Source organism: Mastomys coucha, unplaced genomic scaffold (assembly GCF_008632895.1).
Source record: "Mastomys coucha isolate ucsf_1 unplaced genomic scaffold, UCSF_Mcou_1 pScaffold22, whole genome shotgun sequence".
In the NCBI taxonomy this organism is placed as follows: domain Eukaryota; kingdom Metazoa; phylum Chordata; class Mammalia; order Rodentia; family Muridae; genus Mastomys; species Mastomys coucha.
In genome coordinates this window covers 4,639,099-4,643,755 of record NW_022196905.1, presented here as the reverse complement: position 1 = coordinate 4,643,755, position 4,657 = coordinate 4,639,099, and the positions used below count along the sequence as shown (strand labels likewise).

At 38.2% G+C, this 4,657-nt stretch overlaps 1 pseudogene; it reads left to right on the top strand.

Moving 5' to 3' along the window:
• The window catches only part of LOC116070832, a 14,234-nt pseudogene extending 10,413 nt beyond the window's left edge, over positions 1 to 3,821 (top strand).
• The last annotated feature ends 836 nt before the right edge of the window (positions 3,822 to 4,657 follow it).

Genomic DNA, 4,657 nt, shown 5'->3' with positions numbered 1-4,657 from the left:
AAAAATAGTCTAGTAGAACAGAAGAAGGTATTGAAATATATTCATATTCACACAGACAAAAGATGACAGCAATAATATTGCCAAAAAGTGGAGGAAAACATTGTTAATTGAATAGCCATGGCTATTCAATGGAATAAAACAAATGAGAGTGGAAAAGTGAATCCATACCTGTACTTTATGACCTAAACAAAGAGTTCTTTCCAATGGGATTTAGAAGTTACTGGATGGAGAGGTTAATATGAAATATTTTATTAGTAATGTGTATTAATATTTTAGCTTAATAGGGGCATCTAACCAGGACAGTAAAATAATGAAACAGGAGAATAAGCTAAATTAAGTCTCTGGGTAAGATATATCAGAATAATTCTTAGAGCTTTCCTGTAAATCTTAAATTGCTTTTTAAAAAACTCAGTAATATTTTAATATAAACACATGGTTTGATGTATAATACATATACAGTGTGGGACAGAATATTAAGGCTAATAGTGTGTTTTTCATACTATAAAACTTGAATCTCAGGCAGAAATAAAATGAACTTTAAAATGTTTGTATTACAAAAAGAAAAGAGTAAATTTGCCATAAAAATACTGCATTTGATAAAATAATAATGTTTCTATTTTCCATTAAATTGGCTAGCTGTTCTTTACATTATCTTCATGTTAAATAATAGAAAATTCACTCCAGTCTCCTTACTTCAATATTCTACATTAGTTTCAACTTGGAAAATGGAATCTCCTTGAAGATAGCTGATTCAATGGATGTAACAGGAAAACTTAGGATGTGACTGGAAGTTTTAAGTTAGGTCTATGAAAGCAAATGAACAGTAGATACTTTGGTAGTGTTCAAGATACTTGTCGTGGGCAACCTGTCTCACCCATGCCTTTTCAGGTTGCAGACATTTTATTCCAAACTGCCCAAGATGTGGGTTATACAGCATAGCCACTAGCTACAGTGTTCTGTTCATCCAGTCACATTGCTATGCTCATTAGAAAAACAGTATACAGGATGATGGTACTAAATGTCTTGTAGATGGAGAGATTATTCAGTGCAAACCTGTGTGATCTGTGAGTATGTCGTCACCAGTAGGGCCAGAGTTTTGGAAACTGATGAAGTTCTTCAGAAGGAGGACCTGAAGTGCAAGGCTTAGACCCAGTCCTTCTATAACTGTTAATATAAATTGATCTGAGATGTTTAAGCCTGGGAGTTAAAGGTCAAATAGCAAATTCATGGCTCTGAGTTTATTGTTAGGGTGTGTACTGGCTGGTTTTGTGTGCCAACTTGACACAGGCTGGAGTTATCACAGAGAAGGGAGCTTCAGTTGGGGAAGTGCCTCCATGAGACCCAACTGTGGGGCATTTTTTCAATTAGTCATCAAGGGAGTAGGGCCCCTTGTGGGTGGTGCCATCCCTGGGATGGAAGTCTTGGGTTCTATAAGAGAGCAGGCTGAGCAAACCAGAGGAAGCAAGCCAGTAAGGAACATCCCTTCATGGCCTCTGCATCAGCTCCTGCTTCCTGACCTGCTTGAGTTCCAGTCCTGACTTCCTCTGGTGATCAATAGCAATGTGGAAGTAAGCTGAACAAACCCTTTCCTCCCCAACTTGCTTCTTGGTCATGATGTTTGTGCAGGAATAGAAACCCTGAGTAAGACAGATATTTTATTCAGATATTTTAATTAGAAATGACCAGGACTAGTCAAGGCTTAACAGTTCAGATATACTTTGGGTAGATAGTCTTCAAAGGTGTCAGAAGTCCATAGAATATGACATTTATGGGAATTTCTTTATTAAAGATCATTTGACTAGAGACTTGTCTACTCCTGACAGCACTTCTTTCTTGGATTCAAAGAAGAAACTGAGCATCAGTGGAGTTGCTCCAGTTGTGGTGAGACAGCCACTAGGAAATAATTGCTGGGCCAACTCTACTCATGTACCAAAGCTGAGGTGTTTTCTTGCTTTCTTCTCAGGAAGGGAAAATATGTTATAATTAGTGGCTGAAAAAATATCCTCCTGGATGAATCAATGAGCCTTTTTGTTGTGGGAAATATTAAAAAATTGGCACCAAGTTCCTGCACTATACACTGCTAGTCTCTGCCCAGGGTCTCACTGCCTCTAGGCTAGCCCCATGCAGCCACTGGTCGAGATTCTCTTGCTGTAGATTCTGCTCACATTCCCAGACATCCACCCCCTGTGGTCAGTGATCCCCAAACCCAGTAACCCAGTAAAATCAGAACTCTAGAGGCTTGGAGTTTATAAGTCAGAATTTATATCAGTAAACTCTCACCCCACAAAACACCTACATAATGAACTCAGAGCCAATCAATATTGATATAAATTGTCCACCTAGATAGGACAAATTGTCTTGTAATCATCTATCCCTTTTAAGATATTCATAGCTATTTAAGCCACACAGAAACTGGATCCTCCTGTTCTTCCTCCATTTTCTTTCCTTCTCTCTCTGTCCCTGTCTGTGAAAACCTTAGCTCTGCCTCCCTTTTCCATGTCCAGTCACAAGCTTCTTGTTGAATTAACATTTAAATTGATTGGACAGGAAAAATTCTGCTACATATCACCCTTTCTTTTCAAATAAAAAAAAACTTTTCTCTCAAATATAACTACTGAGCACAACTATTACAATTTTGTATTTTATAAAGTACAAGATATACCTAACAACTAGTCTATCATTTTTGTCAATAAAATAGGACATTCTGTCATCTATCCTAAATTAAAAGACTTAATTCTATACCTGACTCATGTCCTGGATTTAGATTGTATGCCATCTGAAAATCATCCTCTCAAATCTATATCATCTTTCTCAGTGCTGAACAGCTTGAGTAGGCTATGAGACTACGAGTCTTCAACCCCGTGAGAAATCCAAGAATGACTAATATTACCTGAAAATATGAGAAGCACAAAATATAACTTCCAAAACGTAGCCAATTCATTGAGACCGCTAAGCACCTGGACAGTCCCTTATACTTCAGAACATTGGAGCATCAGTCTTCAGCCTTCTATCACAGGATCATCTGATGGACCGTTGTAATGCAGACTTTTGAAGAGCTGATTACCATGTTTTAACAGAGATTCTCAGCCAGCTATTCCTCATAGTGTGCCCCGAATCCACCCACTTGCTTCAAAATTTCTCAAGCTAATGCAGAAGAAGGAGACCAGTCTATATTTGTCTGCTGATGTTTTGGAGGTCAAAGAGCTGCTGTAGCTAGCAGGTGCCTTGGGACCCAGCATTTGCATGTTCAAAACTCATATTGATATTCTGAATGATTTTACTCTATATGTTATAGAAGGATTGACAAATCTAGCAAGATGCCTTGAGTTCTTAGTATTTGAAGACAAGACATTTGCTGGTATAAGAAACAGAGTTTGAAAAACAAAAACAAAAACAAAAAAATAACCAACATCAAGATGGCATCTTTAAAATACCTTCCTGAGAAGATCTAGAAAATGCTGTTGTGGTTCCAGGCTCAGAAGTTGTGAAAGGATTTCAGGAGGCATCATGCCTCATTGCAGAAATGAGCTCTGCTGGCTCCTTAGCTACTGCAAAATACACCAGAGGATGGAGTGGCTGAGGATCACTGTGAATTTGTGATTGGCTTTTTTTGTGTGTCTGAGTAAGCATGACAGAGTTTCTTCCCTTGACTCCAGAAGTTCAATTAGAAATAGGAGGGGATCCTTGGGCAACAGTACAGTTCTTAAGAACTGTTTGGCAAATAAGTCTCTGACATCATCATTGTAGGCCCTGGGATACTCGCAGCAGCTAACCAACTGGAAGCAGCTGAAATGTACAGAAAAGCTACTTGGGAAGCTTAAGTTGGCTTGCAAATTAATGTGAAGACACAGAAGATGGATGGTGTCCCAAAAGTCACTGCATTTAAAGCAATGGTTCCCTATAATGCTCAGAGGCCTGCACAGGGACAGTGAGAGACGGACTATGCTGCTGTCATGATGTCATGGTCTTTAACTTACAATCACTGCACTGGTATTATAATGAGCTCTTTCAAAACACACACACACACACACACACACACACACACACACACACACATGCACGCATACAAACACAGGAACCATTTCCTTAAAATAGAGAAAACTGGCTCTTACTATTTTCAAATGTTTCTTTTGACTCATCCACATGACTGTTGTCAGTCATATTGTGCAACCAAACCCTTTCAAGGGATGGAATGCCCATGGACCCTCTGTCTACAACACTCAAACACTTTCTTATTGTGGGATTTGTCAGAAATTGAGTTGTCCAGTCCTTTTTGTGTCTTTTTATATTTGTTTATCTTTTAAAACATCCTTCATTGGAGTGGGTCCAGCTCCTTCAATATAAAAGAAAAAACAATTTTCTTCCACATTTACTAGTTTTATCTGTCTTACTTGAGCATGCTGGTGAACTGCCAATCAGCAAAGTCATCTTTCTTAAAATAAATTATACCTGGAAATTAGTAACTTAAGACAGAACATTTCAGTTTAAGAGATAAATAAGTGTTTTGATTTATAATACATTACAACTTGAAATAATTTTGAAATTACTGAAACATGTAGTGTTGCACAATAGTTGATCATATTGTGAACCCCGAGACTGTGAACTGGAAAGCTGTTTCTTGTTCTGGTGTGGCTCAGCCCTAGCACACACCTTTAAT